Source organism: Myotis lucifugus, unplaced genomic scaffold (genome assembly GCF_000147115.1).
Source record: "Myotis lucifugus unplaced genomic scaffold, Myoluc2.0 scaffold_392, whole genome shotgun sequence".
Classification (NCBI taxonomy): Eukaryota; Metazoa; Chordata; class Mammalia; order Chiroptera; family Vespertilionidae; genus Myotis; species Myotis lucifugus.
The window spans coordinates 117,863-136,369 of NW_005871440.1; positions in this window are offsets into that span (position 1 = coordinate 117,863).

The following is an 18,507-nucleotide window of genomic DNA, read 5'->3' on the forward strand; positions in this document are numbered from 1 at the left end:
ATAATGATAAATATTTAGAACTCCAAGTACATTATGCACTATGTTTACTAAAAAGCTTCTATAATCAGATGCTAGGCTTTCATGCCATGACATTTTATTTGGTGCCTACAATAGGCATAATACCAGGTAGAAACTCAGTTTTAATTCTGTAGGTGTCAACTCACATCTGTTACCGCATCTCATCAAAATGACTGTCACTGGGTATTAATAGAAAAAATGAGTTTTACAATGAATCTCTTTATCAACAGTAGAACTGTTGCCCTCTTTGAAAACATAGCCTGGGGATATAGTCAAATCTCTGATCAAAATGAAGTATTTAGGGGAAAGAGAAGTATAATTGTCTTGTGGCAAGAGCAGAGCATTAGTGTTCGGAGGCAAATGCATTTAACCAGTAAATCGGATAGAGAGGTTAAAAAAGAATGATAGCTACAATCTTAAATATTTACTATCATGACCACATACCACTTTTGTTCTGTGTTTGTTTGTTGGTTGGCTTTAAGTAGTCTTGTCTATATTTTTCAGCATTTCCCTGTCCCTGTGGATTAAGGTAATGTGTTATTCAGTGAAGATTCACTGTGACATTTCTGTGTCAGGCTCTGACCCTGGGCATAGCTTGTTTGCACATAGCAAAAGCCATTTGTTGGTTATTTCTGAGTACAAATGGCTATAGAAATGTCTTTTTATTCCCTTATAAGAATAAAAACCCCAGTACACTGGGTTTTCACAATGACATAAAAATCTCACACTTATTAAGGATTTATTCTGTTCCAGGTTTTAGGCTAAAAATTTAATGTCAATCTGTATATTTAATCCTCTCAGCTCTGTAAGGTAGGTTGTATTATTACTTACATTGCACATGCAAGGAAAATTATGTTAAATGTATCAAGGCTAAAATACATTATTCACTTGGACAGGAAGCAATTTGTACCAATAAATGACCTTTATTACCAAAATGACCTAGATTTAACCAAAGCAACTCTACAAAGTAGGCTTTATTATTACCTCAACCATATTAAATTGAGAAATAATGCAACTTGCCTAATCTTACTTCTAGTAAGTAGAGCAGCCTGGGTGTTGAGATTTAGTATTTTTTGCAATCTAGTATTTTACTGTTCATTTGACATGATGCAGATATTGGCTAACTATGGTATCACTGCAGCTACTGTGTGAAGTGTCACACAGACTTTTTCTAATATAGCTAGTAAGATGTAAATGGATATAGTGAATCCTGAAGTGTTATCACAAGGTATTAGTATAGTTCTTAAATTTAGAAGACTAGATTATAGATAAGAAGTTGGTTATAATTCAAATTCTAAGTTAATGTTCTTTAATCATAGTATAAGTTAGAATATACTTTTATCAGATTGCTTATAATCATTTTATTATCTCATCCTATATAATAAAAGGCTAATATGCAAATTGACTGAACTGTAGAACGACCGGTCGCTATGATGTGCACTGACCACCAGAGGGAAGACACTCAACACAGGAGCTGCCCCCTGGTGGTCAGTGTGCTCCCACAGGGGGAGCACTGCTCAGCCAGAAGCCAGGTTCACGGCTGGCGAGCGCAGCATCGGTGGCAGGAGCCTTTCCTGTCTCCACAGCAGTGCTAAGGTTGTCCGACTGACTGCTTAGGCCCACTCCCCCTAAGCTGTCATTTGGACATTCTTTGAGGGCTTCCAGACTGTGAGAGGGCACAGGCCGGGCTGAGGATACGCCCCCTCCCCTCGAGTGTACGAATCTCGTGCACTGGGCCTCTAGTTACATTATAAAACATATGTGATCATTTTAAATGATTTAAATTTTCCTTTGAATAAAATTTGACATTTTTAATAAATAGTGTTTTGATAGACACACTACATAAATTATACATTACTTTGTGATAATCTCTATACTTATGTAACAGGCATTTCTAGGTTTTTGACAGAAATCTATTCCTGAAAATCAGATACTCAGGGTAAAAGCTCTTATTTCAAGTGGGGGGAAATTATACCTCATTTAAAGACCAACTAAACCTCCAATCAACATTCTAAAATGCAACTGAAACATGCTTTATATGTAAGTAGCAAACTATTATTTTAAAATACAAAATTCTTAAAATACTCCTTTCTGATGACCAATCAATATGGTTTGTTAACTTTTTCCCACCTTCTTGCTTTCTTTTCCTCCTTGTCCACAATTTTCTTTAGTTCCTTCTCAACTTTTTAGGGACCCACCAGCAAAAGCACTAGTTATGTAAGAAAGTCCCTGCAGAAATATACTCAGCATGAGCACACACGACTGAAAATTATTCTCACTGGTTATGACACTATTTTGCCCTCATATGCACCAATAGACACATTATTTTTTATTTTTGACACTAATGACCTTTTCAAATGTCCAGATATAACTGTGTCTTATGAACAATGGTGTTTGGAATATAACTTAAGGTTTACCACAGTTATTTGGTGATAAATAGGGGGTTGAATTTTGGGGATGTAAAACTGCTCTTATAGAAACATTAGCGGCATAACATTTTGTTAAGATACAGGAATGCTCCGGAGCACTGGGATTTAGTGCTAAAAGGCCTCCAACCAGGGAGGTGTTTATTGGGAAGAAGTTCTTCAGAGTATGCCTGTATTTTGTTGTGAAAATGAATTGTCAGGTATTAATATATTTTTACGCGGAGTGCCTGTATTTCTGTCTATCTAGCTCTTTGGCAGTGAGGTGAGGTGAAGTCCTGGGATGTGACAGTTATACCTTTTCTGTTCTGTTCTCTTAGATTTTTGTCCCAGTAGAGAAACATTTTTCTCAGTGCACACCAAATCCTGGAATTGCTTTCAGAGTTTTTTAGTTGTGCCACCGCAGTTCTTTGCAAAACTCTCTGGTCTTGTGTAAATTCAGAAGAGGAAAATAATCTAAGATGAACCATGGAAGTGTGTGGGCAGCATTTATTTCTGAGCCTAAAATAAGAACACAACATTTCCTCATGCCTAATGAGGTCACAGGTTCCACATGCTAAGAATTATGGATATTTAGAATTGCGGAATGATGTGTAGTTAAAAGGTGGATAAATTAGATTTTCATGGTAATTTATATCTGTTTATATCAGGGGTCCTCAAACTACGGCCCGTGGGCCACATGCAAATACAAATATTGTATTTGTTCCCGTTTTGTTTTTTTTCTTCAAAATAAGATATGTGCAGTGTGCATAGGAATTTGTTCATAGTTTTTTTTAAACTATAGTCCGGCCCACCAACAGTCTGAGGGACAGTGAACTGGCCCCCTGTTTAAAAAGTTTGAGGACCCCTGGTTTATATTATCTATGTTCTGTGTAGTCTTACAGCAAGGAATGCATGGACCCTTTAACATCAGCCAAGAAACAAGCCTGAGAGTAAAAGCAGTGCAATAATTATAATTGACCTTGCTTTCAAGGAGCCCAAGAAGTACTATTGTGCCACAGACGGCAAATATTATCATCATACTAGCAAAATTTGCTTTACTTATGGATTTTTCTGAAGTTCAAATCTAAAGGAATTAATGAATTCCAAGGGCTTAATGAATTATTATATTTTAATTAAAAATGTTTCTGGGTTATATTTCTGAATATTTTCAATAGGTTGCTCTTATAATTATTAGAAAACTAGAGGCACGGTACACGGATTCCTGCACTAGTAGGGTCCCTAGGTCCGGCCTGCGGGGATCCGCCAAAATCAGTAGTCCTAAATCCCCCTAGGGATGTAGTAGTGCATGAAGCGGCAGGTGGCTGGGAGGAGCCTGAGCCTGGGCTGGGCTCTGCATTGCTCCACTCATCCCAGCCCCACTGCACCTGGCACCACCACTGCTAGGTAGGCTCGCTGCCGCTCTGCTGTGGTCTCCGAGCACCTGCCCTACTCGATACCAGTGTTCCCATGACTGAGAAATGGCCTCAGGCTCACGTCCAGTCAGTCCCGTTGCTGTCCTGATCCCAGTCCTGATCTGGATGGGGGAGGGGCGCACAGGGGGAGTGTTCCTGGGAGAGGCTTGCACCCCTGCAGCTGCGCTCCCCGGCCATGAGCCTGGTATCTGGCACCAGTTGGTCAGCTGAGTGGCACTCCCGCTATGGGAGTGCACTGACCACCAGGGGGCAGCTCCTGTGTTGAGCGTCTGCCCCCTGGTGGTCAGTGAATATCATATCTACTGGTTGACCAGTGGAGCAGTCAAAGGATCAACTGGTCGCTTAGGCTTTCATGTACATAGATAACCTGCTTTTGTCATAAATACAAGTTAAACTTCAAATCTCAGGTTTACAAATTTTGTGATATCAAGCAAGCTATTATTGCCAGCTCTATTCTGTTCCTAAGTTAATGTTCGCTGTGACTAAAGATAATACCCCAAAGCCATGTAAACTGAATCTAAACCTAAGGAAATGTCGTGGACTTACACATTCCTTATTCTTTCACAAACTGTGCTCCTTAAAGAAACCACCAGAGTACTTGATTGTGTATTTAAGGTTTAAAATTAACATCAGCCAACAAAAAGCAATAGCTTATGTTAATGAAATCTTTTAAATGACAATGTATTACTCCAATTTCATAAAACTCAACTCCCCTGGCACCTAATTTTGAGTTAGTTCATCGTTTTTGTAGCAGTAAGCAGTATAACAGTTCTCAAATATGATATTAAGTCACACTGGTGGACTGAGAAGGAAATGAGTCAGAATCAAGTTGGGTTTCTGGGAATTTTATATATCATGGTACTTAGTAGTGGAGCACCCCATAGTGAAAAGTAATGAATGCAGTTCATAGAGCTGAATGTTATCTCTGAGGTATATCCCATGAGGGAAAACAAGTCTGAGAACCACTTGTATAGTAGAGGGGTCCCTTCTCTAAAGGGTCTTGTTTTTTTTCAGCCACCAAGCCATCATCTATATTACAGTACCTACTACATGCATGGATGTATCACATCCTAATTCTGAATTAAGCTATGAGGTCCTTAATGCCATGTAATCTCTGCTCCTGTTTCCTGTTTCCTCATCTGTGTAATGAGAGAAGTCACTCAGATGATCAAGGTTCTCTGGCTAGAAGGACCTTCAGACTTAGTGATGCAATCAACTACCTTTGAGAGCCTCCTTCATTTTCCTGTTCTTGATGTTATATATTATTGGTTGCCCTGAAAACAGCTGGGTTTAAAGTTTTCACTGAAAAATTAGCTCTTGCACTTTACTTCCCAGCAGCATTTCTAGTCTTAGTAAATGTATGTGAGTTTAAAATAAAGTCCTCCTTGGACACCATCATAGGCAATAAGGTTTAAAAGTCAGGGAAAAGTTCTCGTTGTTTACAAATGAGGAGGATATATTCAAGGCAGTAAACAATCAGAAAGATAAGGCATTGACCAGTCAGAATGGAAACCTAACCAATTTAAGCATCCACAGGCCAATATGCTGTTTGGGTGCCTAATGACTGAGGTGCTAAACAGAAAACTAAACAGAAAATCTGCCATAAACTTTGCCAACATCGTCAATGGCAATTTAACGAGTTATTAAAGTAGAACATGCTGCATGATGAATTGCATTCTCTGAGACTATTTATTTTTTTTTGGATTAGATGGCAGCCAGTGCTAGAGAAAATGATGAAGCTTTTAAGGACTTTGTGCTCACTCTGTTAATAATTATTTTAAAATAGTTCTGATATCAGGATAACTAATGTTCTCAGTTATCAGAGAAAATGGGCACTAATATATTTTCCTATAAGGTATTATGTTTTTAAATTTTATTTTATTAAGTTTGACTCTCATTTTAAAATGTATGCCCCTTATGATGGTCTCCATCAGGTACATGGCCTTATTGTATGTGGTATGAAAATCAATACACAATTTAGAAATTGTCTTTTAATTTATTCATCAGACTCTCATGCATGCTGAAAGCATATCACTGCATGTGGAGGGGACAAGCACAAGAAAATTTCCCTCTGCATTCACTCATATTTTCTCATTTCACAATTATATTTAGCTTCTTAAGAAACTAATTCAGACATATGGTAATAAAGCTCATCACAATATTCACTGCGTCAGAGAAAATGCTAATGAAGCTTGAATCAGAAGGTGTTTGAGGGTGAATGCTTAAATGGTTTAAAATTTTAAAACATAGAGACCGCAATTGATGCTGCAATTTTCAAACATGCTAGGTTTTACAGATTTGTCCAACTTGGGCAGTTTGAGCAAATGATCAATTCAGAGACTTTTCAAGTATTGAATTCCTGTTTTGAGCAATGAAGTCAAACTGTGTGAGCAGTGTGACTCTGTACTTTTCCAGGGGTTAATTACTGGCTCATCGACTCCTGGTCTTCAGAAGCCAGCCCTCAAGCTGGAGCCATAAGAGGCAGCTGGGTCATGTATTAAAGTAATGGATTCCTGGGCCCTACTCAAAATTGACCAGCTCCAAGTCAGCAAGGGTGTGTGGGTTCCAGATATTACTATTTAAGAGGCTCCAGGTAATGCTGTTCTAGGTGCATTGTAGCATGATCTTTACAACATCTCACATGATGTATGTCAGCCTTGTTGTGGTATTTGGTAAGAGGAGGAAGAGGGAGAGAATGACAAACTTGCTTTCTCATAATAGGTACACAATGCATAGACACATAAGGCACAGCACTGCCTTCCCAGGGAGACCTCTCAGAGCTCTGCACCATTTCTCTTCCTAGCCATCATTTGTTACCTTTTGGTGAACTCATTCTGTGATTTTAAGGGACATAGATGCTCCCAAAACTGTGTGAATAACAGCTTTAGAAGTTTTTAACTGTGTTTCTCTTTGTTGGGAGTAGCACATTTCTCAGACCCCTTGACTGCTCTTTGCTTGACAAAATGACACAATAAAGAAGATTGATATCAAGGTCTTTTAGATAATTTTGCAGAGAGAAGCTTCACGAGCTATACATTAGCTCCTCTATATTTGTCAACAGTTGAGTAGAGTGATCCACAAGAAGTCATTTAATACAAATGACTGAATTTATTTTAACACCAGTTGTTGATAATAGCATTAAGCACTGTCTTAACTTAGCATCATGAATAGACTTTAAATCTTACCCAGTACATGACTATTAATCACAGCAAAGAAATTTGGAAAAGAGATAAAGAGTAAGGGATTTAATTTATTCTGACTCTAATATATGCATGCCCAGAGTCAGAGAATAGAATAATCTGTTTTAAAAGAAAAACACAATCAGCAAAAGGTCTCAATTCTACTCTATTGAATTCCTCTCAAGCTACAAATCCATTTTTTTCTGGAGTTTTTTTTAATCCAAGATATTTGCCATTTTCCTTCTTGCACATCTTAGCTTTGTAGGCCAGTACTCCACATGAGGAAAAGGTGAAATTTAAACTAAGCTTTTGCACTAGTGACCATTGTTTTATTTTTTTATAGTTCTGGATTATGATTCATTAGGTGAAAAGTAAAATGTTTTCACTTTCAACTCACTTTTTTTTTTGTCTTTTAAGTCTGTAGACTGAAATTAGAAATTAGACTTCACTATTATTTACACTAGAGGTCCGATGCATGAAATTTATGCAAGAGTAGGCCTTCCTTCCCCCGGCTTCCAGCACCAGCTTCCCTCCTGCACCCAGGACCCCGGCTTCCCTCGCAGCCCCAGCTTCATCCAGAAGGTCATCTGGAAGGACGTCTAGTCTAATTAGCATATTATGCTTTTATTATTATAGATTTTCAGTGCTATAGTTATAAAATGAACATATCTAAAAATGTACGAATCACCAAGAGTACTGTGAGCAAGTTTAATGAGATTTTCTAGATTATAACCTTTCCCCCTAAATTAGCAGTTCTCAATCTGTGGGTCGCGACCCCTTTGGGGGTCGAACGACCCTTTCACAGGGGTCGCCTACGACCATCGGAAAACACATATATACTTACATATTGTTTTTGTGATTAATCACTATGCTTTAATTATGTTCAATTTGTAACAATGAAATTGGGGGTCACCCCAACATGAGGGACTGTATTAAAGGGTCACGGCATTAGGAAGGTTGAGAACCACTGCCCTAAATGGATTACTTGTTTTGACATAACCTATAAACATATTACTCTTTTAAAGAGCAAGCGTATGTTTGACTACTGTAGGAAACATAGACTGTGATATATAATTAAATAGTTACCTTTTAAATAAGAATTTATGGATTATATACTGTTTTTGAACAATTCAACATATATTCTAGATCTTCTGTGATTCAGGTACCCTGTTAATTCCGAGGGTTATACAATACTAGTAAGAGTGAATACTCAGCTTAATAAGACCTCACCATATAATAAGTCTTTATCTTTACATTCAGTGTTTACAGGATCCAAAGATCACATGGTCAGACTTGCCTTTGATATTTGAGGAGTTTGAGTAGGGCCAGAGTAAAATTGGAGGTCTAAATATTTAAAAGTTATAAGTTATGTTTAAAAAGTGTTTGAACAGAATTTTTTCTTTCCTCCTACTCTGAAAATATATCTGTACAATAACCTGGTGGCTTAGGTATGAATTTATGAGATAAGGGAGCTCCATGATGAGAAATGGCCCAGAGAGAGTGGCCCTTAGGTTCAGGGGTGCCATCTTCCCAATTTTGGCTCCACCCTGGATTACCAAGAGATCCATGGGACTGCAGACACTGACAAGGCCATCTACCCATGAGTCTTAGAAAATAATTGTGTGTGTGTGTGTGTGTGTGTGTGTGTGTTATTGAATTAACATGAAAAGACAAGGATAGAAAAAAGGTTTTTAATTTTCGTTTACTGCCAGAGAAGAAAGGTGAGGTAATAAAAAAGAGCACTACAAAATGATTGACTAAATCTGTCCATGGCAGAAAATCAGAAAATATGATATAATTAATTTATTTTAAACTATTTATGTGCATGTAAATACAAAGAAAAGTATGAAAGGAAGCATCCAACATTTTTGAGAGTTATTTCAGGGTTCTGAGTATTTTGGTGATTTTTTAAAACTTTATTCAAGATACAAATATATTGCTTGGTTTTTTTATACAATGAGTATAATTAATAATAGATCTTTTCATTGTTGGAAAATACAGTGTATTCTTTAGAAGGAAATATATGTGAGTTCTGTACTTATTAACTCTGGGAATTTGGGACAATCCCTAAAGCTCTCTCAGCCTTCAGTACCTAGTAGGTAGAATGGACGTACTGTTAAATCTTTCTCGTAGAATTGTTGTGGGGGTTAGCTAAACAGGAGCTTAGCATAGAATCTGGCACATGGTAGCCAGCAATTAAGTTTGTTGCCAACATCATCATCATCATCATTACATTAATTAAACGATGAAAACTTAAATTCTATCTCTGATTTCAGTATAGCTCAGAAAGGTTAATAAATGCAGAGAAGTTCATTTTCTTATTTGATTTTCCTCATCTGAAGTTAAGCCTGAGTCACACAGCCATAGTTTGGCCATGAACTAGCTTTGCGATCTTGGACATGACATGAACTCTCTGGGACTGCACTTCCACATAGATAAAATGCAAGAATTAGAAAAGATTAGTCCCGAGACTTTATCCGTTATGGTACCAATTTAAGTTATTGTATATTCATTCTAAATATGACTCTCTACCTGTATCCTGATCAACACATCCAGTTCAGCATTGTTTCTTCCCTGGACTCGCGGGAGCCCCCTGCCTGGTTTCCCTGCCTCCACCTTAGCCTCTCATTAACCCACACTCTGCACAGCACCCCAAGTTGTACTTTGAAAACAGAAACCTTATCATGCTATCTTGGTACTTACACCCACTCACACACTTAGAATGCAATCAAAATGTCTAATCGCTGTTCCGATAAACTTAGTCCCTGACTTTCACTACGATTTTGTGTAGAGTCATCATCCATTGCTATCCATGCTCTAATTACATCAGTGTTCTTCCCGTATCCAAACAGTCTATGTTATTTCCAACTCAAGGCCTTTGAGTAACCAACTTCTTTCAACTAGAATGCTCTTTTCATGATCCATTGTTGGCCAGTTTTTTTTTTGCTCAGCAGGTCTTATCTTAACTGTGGCTCCCTAAAGGGGCATCCCAACCACCTACCTGGAGAACCGCCTCTGTTGCTGCTGGCTGCCCCAATTTGTGTGATTTTTAGTCCCCTGTTAGGTTCCTACATGTCAGTTTAACTGATTTTGTATATTTTATTAACTTGTTTATATATTTTCATTTTCATTTCTCCCCACATAGATTTGTTAGTTTCAAGAGGTGAGGGAACATTTTAGTTCAGATATGTTTTCTGTCCCCAGTATCTGGAATGGTGACTGATGATAGAAGATGTTGAATTACTATTTGCTGATTAGATGAGTTCAAACAAAAGGATGGGTGAATATGTGAATAATGAATGAATGGGTGCATTCATCAATACACATATGTGCGTTGTAATGTGGTAATATTCATCACTATCATTTAACTTGGTCCTGGCAGGCTTTTTCCTTTAACATAAACACACATTTCTAGGCTAGAAGGCGGCTGAGGCTGAAAAGGGACTACAGGTGCATTTTCCAGAGGGTGGATGTGAATTCCAATAAATTCCAGCATCATGGGGGAAGAAAGAGCAGGTGACCTTATCAGTGTTTTTGGATTCATCAAACACATCAAAACAATTTCAGAAGTTTGGGGATTAATATGGCACAAAACACAGTTTGCCAGATGTTGTCAACTTTCATTTAAAAATCCATTTTAGGCCAGAAACTTTATTGGGTCCTTTCCTCTCAGGTGAATTTGACTTTACCTGGGTAATTGTAGCCAACCTTCCCTGACCACCCCGTTACCCACTGCTACCCTCTGTTGATATAGTTTTACTGGTGGAGTTAAATCTACATGATTTTGTCTGTGAGACAGAAGTTCCAAAAGATGATATATGAGCCCTTCAAACACAATGTGCTGTCAGCTGGAAAGGACTACTGGTTATGTGTGTATGGGAGGAGTAGGTTGTGAGTATATCTGAGTTTATTCTTTTTTTTAACATACATTTTATTCTTTTAAAAAATATATATTTTATTGATCTTTTACAGAGAGGAAGGGAGAGGGATAGAGAGTTAGAAACATCGATGAGAGAGAAACATCGATCAGCTGCCTCCTGCACACTCCCTACTGGGGATGTGCCTGCAACCAAGGTTCATGCCCTTTACCGGAATCAAACCTGGGACCCTTCAGTCCGCAGGCCGATGCTCTATCATGAGCCAAACCAGTTAGGACTGAGTTTATTCTTGTATTATTATTTATTAATTATTGTATCATTTTCCATACAAACAACTGTAAATTGACTTTTGCCCACCCCATATTAAGACTTTGTAATGACCTATTTTTTGACAGTGTTCTTCATGAATCTAGAGAGGAGAATGTGTACCGATTTCTTCCTCTTGAATTTTTACTCAAAGCATGCTTATACATGAAACCTCTTATATATCGGCAACAGGAGTAATACCCAGTTTGTTAATTTCAAAGAAGTCCTACAATAACCAAGTTTACCTAAAGGTGTGTATCTGGTGGCATTAATTGAAAGGGGGAGATGTTTAGTTCTGAACTTTCAATGCAAGATATTTTACAACCTGAGATATAATATTAGGTTTTATTAGAACTTGAGCCCCACATGGTGAGATGTTCTTCTAGTACCTGGTAAGGTCTCTGAAAAAATTATGGGATGTAGATGTACTCATCTCATTTTACATATGGGAAAACTGAGTTTCACTAATTTAGTAATGTGCTCAAGGTCAATATCCTGAAAATTGTGAATCCCAGCCTTGGGTCTGACTGAATTAGAAGCTCATTCTTCTTTCATTATGTCACCTAATGGCAAAATCTGAAAGAATTTTGTGTTTGAAAATGTGTATGGAATCCTATATAATAAAAGGCTAATATGCAAATTGACCGAACAGCAGAATGACCGGTTGCTATGATTCACACTGTCCACCAGAGGGAAGACGCTCAATGCAGGAGCTGCCCCCTAGTGATCAGTGTGCTCCCACAGGGGGAGCGCCATTCAGCCATAAGCCAGGCTTACAGGTGGCGAACACAGTGGAGGCTCCCTGCCTCTGTGGCAGCACTATGGATGTCTATGGGAAGCGGGCCTAAGCTGGCAGTTGGACATCCCCCAATGGCTCCCAGACTGTGAGAGGGCACAGGCCAGGCTGAGGGACGCCTCCCCCCCAGTGCACACATTTTGTGCACCAGGCCTCTAGTTTAAAATAAAAATCACTATTGACTAGGCCTCAAATAGCCTGTAATACCATCTTAAGTAGCATCTGAAGCTGATAATTTTATGCAGAAATGTCACAGTCTTGTTTTTTCTATGTCAATAATTCTCTCACTAATTAGTTCTTATCCCTTGAGATGTGTCATGCTTACTATACTGTTCATTGCAAATATAAAACAAAATAAATCAGTCTCTATACTCATGAAACTCCCAATTCTGCTTTGTGTGTGTGTGTGTATCTAACATATGTATGGATCATTTTCTTAATGCAATTAATCCAAAAATTTCAATCATTTTGAGTTTTCAGCATCTGTACAACTAATTTAATTGTATTGAAATTTGTATGGTGACAGTTAAAAAAAAGTGAATTTTCCATTCCCCAGAATAAAAATAAATTGTGTATCACAGATATAGCTGGGCTTAAATTTTTTCATTGAAGCACTGGCAAAGGAGGAATATATATATATACAGATGGTCCACAACTTAAGATTTATTGGCTTATGATTTTTCTTTCTTTTTTTATTGTTTAAAGCATTACCTATGTCTCTTTTCCCCCACCATCCCTCTTCCGCCTCTCCTGCCCCCAGGACAAGCCCCCACCACCTCAGTGTCCATGTCCATTGGTTATACTAATATGCATGCATACAAGTCCTTTGGTTGATCTCTTACCCCTCTCACCCACCTTCTATCTGAGGTTGGATGGTCATCTGTTCAGTGCTTCTTTGTCTCTGAATCTATTTTTGTTCATCAGTTTATGTTGATCATTATATCCCACATACGCGTGAGATCATGTGATATTTATCTTTCTCTGACTGGCTTATTTCGCTTAGCATAATGCTCTCCAGGTCCATCCATGCTGTTGCAAATGGTAAAAGCTCCTTCTTTTTTACAGCAGTGTAGTACTCCACTGTGTAGATGTACCACAGTTTTTAATCCACTCATCTGCTGATGGGCACATAGGCTGTTTCCAATTCTTTGCTGTTATAAATTGTGCTGCAATGAACATAGGGGTGCATATATCCTTTCTGATTGGTCTTTCTGGTTTCTTGGGGTATATTGCCAGAAGTGGGATTACTGGGTAGAATGGGAGTTCCATTTTTACATTTTTGAGGATTCTCCATACTGTTTTCCACAGTGGCTACACCAGTCTGCATTCCCACCAGCAGTGCACGAGTGTTCCTTTTTCTCCGCATCCTCTCCAGCACTTGTCATTTGTTGATTTGTTGATGATAGCCATTCTGACAGGTGTGAGATGGTACCTCATTGTTGTTTTGATTCGCATCTCTCAGATGATTAGTGACTTTGAGCATGTTTTCATATATCTCTGGGCCTTCTGTATGTGCTCTTTAGAAAAATATCTATTTAGTTCCTTTGCCCATTTTTTGATTGGGTTGTTTATCTTCCTTTTGTTAAGTTGTATGAGTTCCCTGTAAATGTTGGAGAGTAAACCCTTATCTGAGATAGCATTGGCAAATAGTATGTTCTCCCATGCAGTGGGCTTTCTTGCTGTTTTGTTGATTTTTTGTTTGTTTGTGTTTGTTTTTTTGTTTTTGCTGTGCAGACGCTTTTTATTTTGATGTAGTCCCATTGGTTTATTTTATCCTTAGTTTCCATTGCCCTAGGAGCTGTATTGTTAAAGATACTGCTACAGCAAATGTCTGCTATTTTGCTGCCTATGGAGTCTTCTAAGATTTTTATGGTTTCCTATCTTACATTTAAGTCCTTTATCCATTTTGAGTTTGTTTTTGTGTATGGTGTAAGTTGGTGATCTAGTTTCTTTTTTTTTTTTTGCATGTATCTGACCAAATTTCCCAGCACCATTTATTGAAGAGACTGTCTTGACTCCATTGTATGCTCTTGCCTCCTTTGTAAAATATTAATTGAGCATAATGGCTTGGGTCTATTTCTGGGTTCTTTGTTCTGTTCCATTTGTCTATATGTGTGTTCTTGTGCCAGTACAAGGCAGTTTTGGGAATAGTGGCTCTGTAATATAGCTTGATATCTGGTATTGTGATCCGCCCAACTTTGTTCTTCTTTCTCAAGATTGCTGTGGCTATTTGGGACCTTTTTTATTCCATATAAATTTTTGGAGAATTTGTTCTAGTTCTGTGAAATATGCCATTGGTATTTTAATGGGGATTGCATTGAATCTATAGATTGCTTTGGGTAGTATAGACATTTTAATGATGTTGATTCTACCAATCCATGAACACAGTACATTCTTCCATTTGTTTATGTCTTTCTCTATCTCTTTTTTCAACATCCTGTAGTTTTCTGAGTACAGGTCTTTTACCTCCTTAGTTAAGTTTATTCCTAGGAAACTTAATTTTTTTGTTGTAATGGTAAATGGGATTGTTTTTTTAGTTTCTCTCTCTGTGAAAGGCATTATTTTTTATCATCTTTGGAATTGATAATATTTTGAGTAATTTTTCTGTTATTGATCAAGTTGTTATTTATGTTACCCTTATAAAAATATATTTCAGCCAATGCACTCCTATATTTTTATAACATTTGACCAGAGGAAAATAAAGGAGGGAAGAGTTTATAATTCTGAAAGATGACCAAATAATGAGAAGAATGTATAACACTATGCTGTTTTTATAATTATTTTTATTAAATCGCAGAAGTTGCAGAAACATTGTTCTATGTTCTCCATGAGTTCTATATATGGAATCCTGTGTAAAAAAAAATTCTCACCTGAGGATATGTCTAGAAAGAGAAAGGGAGAGAGAGATGAAGAGAGAGAGAGAGAGAGAGAGAGGGAGAGAGAGAGAGAGAGAGAGCATTGCTGTAAAAGATAAACATTGACTGGTTGCCCCTGTATGGGCCCTGACTGGGGATCAAACCCAAAACCTAGGTCTGTGCCCCGAAACCTAGATGTGTTCCCTGATGAGGAATTGAACTCGCAACCTTTTGGTGTACAGGGATCATGCAGTTTTCCTGGGCCAGAAATACTCTCTCATGATGCTGGCACAGAACCAGTCAGGCTCAAGATCACAAGGGTAAACAGCTAATGCTGTACTATGTACTGTGCTTCCTGCATTTTTTGGATCCTGTCTTTTGTGTTTTTGCATTCCATCATGTTTACAAAACATTCCTCCGTGTCTCCTGCTTCTTGTGAGAAGAGAGAGGCAATTACTTTAGGGATGAAACTCAAGATAATCACCCAACTATAGGCTAATATAAGTGTTCTGAGAATGCTTAAAGTATTTCCACATATTTATTTCTCTTTCTATACCAGAATGTCCAAAATAGATTGAGATCACTCTATGGAAATCTATAGATATTTGTATTGTTAGTGGCCCTTCTTTATTGTATGTTTTTTTTTGGGGGGGGGGATGGGGAGATTGCCTCCTCCTCTTTCTTTTACTTCTATCAGAATAATTTGGGAACCTTGATTTTCCTTCTGGTTTCAAGTTTAATCTTTTGTTGCTATTGATAATCCTAGCATTTTATACATTACTTCCAGAGAAGAATCTTTGATACTTTAAAATCTTCTTAAAGTAATTCTGATGGACAGACTTAGTCCTCTTTTTTTGGTACTACAAACCCAATTCTTATCTTACACCCCAAATTGTTTTGCTATGCATGCTATTAGCCTGAAAATATGAATGCCCTTCTTTCCTGCTGAGAAGTGAAGAGGATATAGGTTTGTGGATAAACTTATTGCTGAGAAGGGAAGATAGAAATGTAATCTCCTAACTGGCCTCACATCATTTGGCTGTGCTCTGCACAAGTGCATCTGAAGACATTTATCTGATTCTAAAGCTGAGATCTTCATGAAAGCAGGTTAGCTCTCCTAGATTCAAATAACTGGGCTATATCCTCTAACCTAAGGGTGACTCTTGAGTATTCAGCCAGACCTATGGGTTGAAAGAAAAATGGCCTTAAAATAGTTTAGATTTACTGTGAATGGTAAGGAGGTGAGCAGTACAGGAGGAGAGAAATGGCTGTACAACACTTCCTGCTATAAAAAAGCCTACCTTGAACTTGCTGATTGAGAAGAAATAATGCAGTGCCTTGCAAATAAACCATGCTGATGGATGTCTTCTGCTGGAATGGAGCTCCTTGCATTTACTCTCTTTCTGTTTGATGTCAGCATCTTAGCACTCAGCATGAACTCTACTACAGCTAACTGTTGAAATAACTTATGTCCAGTCAATAATGAATGTTTCCTTCACATGTTATTATTAAAAATAACTGGTTCCAAAATGTGTGATTGTATGGTATACAATTCATTGTCTTCCTCTGTAAAGTTGGATTTTCTTGTCATTAGAGTTGAATTGTGTGTCGACGTGGCTATGTTAAAGCATCCAGAATCCTGACCAAAGGCAAAAAGTTGCATTGAGCTAGTATAACAATTGTAATTGAACAGAGGCTTACATCCTGCAAAGAGCTTTTAGAGTACTGTCTCTGGAATGCTTTGTCGCTCTAAGGAAGATAACATATATATTTGTATTTCCACTTTAGTCAAGAGTGGATTTACGCATAGGGAATTTAAGTAACTTGCCTAATGTTACCACAAAACTAGGAATTGAGAGCACCAAGGCTCCCACCCTGAGTGCCTCCTTCCAAATCTAATGTTCCTTCCTGCCTTACTCTAAAAGCAAATTATAATTATCTGGAAATTGCTGCTCTATTTTTAACAACAGAAAAGAAGGAGCACAAAGGCCCCTGATGTTAGAGGAACTAAAAGACGCCCAGAGAACGTTAGCTATTGTGTCTTGGCTGTTGCATTAGGTTAAACAGGTACAGGCTGGGGTAGGCAGGATTTAAGTGATTTTTTACATTCTGGAATATAAAGCTATTTTTAATTAAAGTGTAGTTAACGTATCATAGTATAATAGTTTCAGGTGTACAACATAGCATTCTGACATTGACTGGCCTCCTATAAGAGGGTTTGCATTTGGCATAACACTGGGTTTTAGTTAGACACTGTTGATCAAAATAACATCACACAGATGGGTAAAATATGGTGATGAAAAATGATGGAATTATTACAGTGAATTTGCAGTTCCATTCCACTAACTGGTTGCACTCAATTTAGCAAGGAAATTATAGGTTCACTTCTACAGAATAGATGCTTGTGGGTATAGAAAGATGTTTGTAAATAGAACACGCATGCCTCCAAAATAAGGGAGTTTGCTTTTTTGCAATGCTTTAGTCTAAAAGAAAATACAGAACCACCCCAATCACTGATATTTTATGTAAATCTTTATTTTAAAGGTTTTAATAATTTATGGAAGAAAGCAAGTTACATTTATCCATTTTCTTCTCACTCAGTCTTCTCAACAAGGCAGGAATCAGGTCTGTTATCAGTGCCATGCATTCATGGTGCCCTTTGAGGACTTTTTGTACCTTTGTGGTGATTCCATCACTAGCACTTAGTGTCGATTATAACATTGTTCACTTGTCCTCTCTCTTTATGATATGAAAACGCATCTATTTGCCATATGACTCTCCTCTACCTCCCTCTGCAGTAAGCTGGATACTTTTTCCTGCCTCAGTGATTTGGGCACTGAATGTAAGCAAGTGTCATTCCCGCAGAAGTTTTAAATATACTTGAGAGTTTCAACTTGGCCTCTTGTCCTTCTGGCATCCATCATGAAGAGCACACTCAGCATTGCTATTGGTACCAGAAAGGAGAGACAGTTGAGAAGATCTAAATTAAATGTGTAACCTACCGCAGAGCCCAGCTGAGGCCCGGCAAGCCCCGAGGAGCACCATTGACGTATAGATTCATCAGTGAGGGGGGGGGAGATGTTTATTCCTTTAAGCCGCTAAGGCTTTGTGCTAGTTTGTTTTACAGCATTACTATATTACAGCATTACTATAGCAAATCTAGTCAGTTCTCTGAAGAGTTTCCTGCCATGTGCTATTGGGAATGTAATGTCATTGTATTTCCCTATGTCTTCCTATACCATTTTGAATTAAAACACCTCTACAACATATGTTTGTTACCAAGAACAATCTGCTTATTGTCTATAAACATCTGCATTAGCTGCCCTGACAGACTCTTCCAGCCATTGTTGTATTGGAGAGTAAACAGAAGTCATATCAATATTTGGTAAAAGACCTAACGATTGCCAAAACCGGTTTGGCTCAGTGGATAGAGCGTCGGCCTTCGGACTGAAAGGTCCCAGGTTCGATTCCGGTCAAGGGCATGTACCTGGGTTGCGGGCACGTCCCCAGTAGGAGATGTGCAGGAGGCAGCTGATCGATGTTTCTAACTCTCTATCTCTCTCCTTTCCTCTCTGTAAAAAATCAATAAAATATATTAAAAAAAAAAAAGACCTAACGATAAATGTTTATTTTGAAA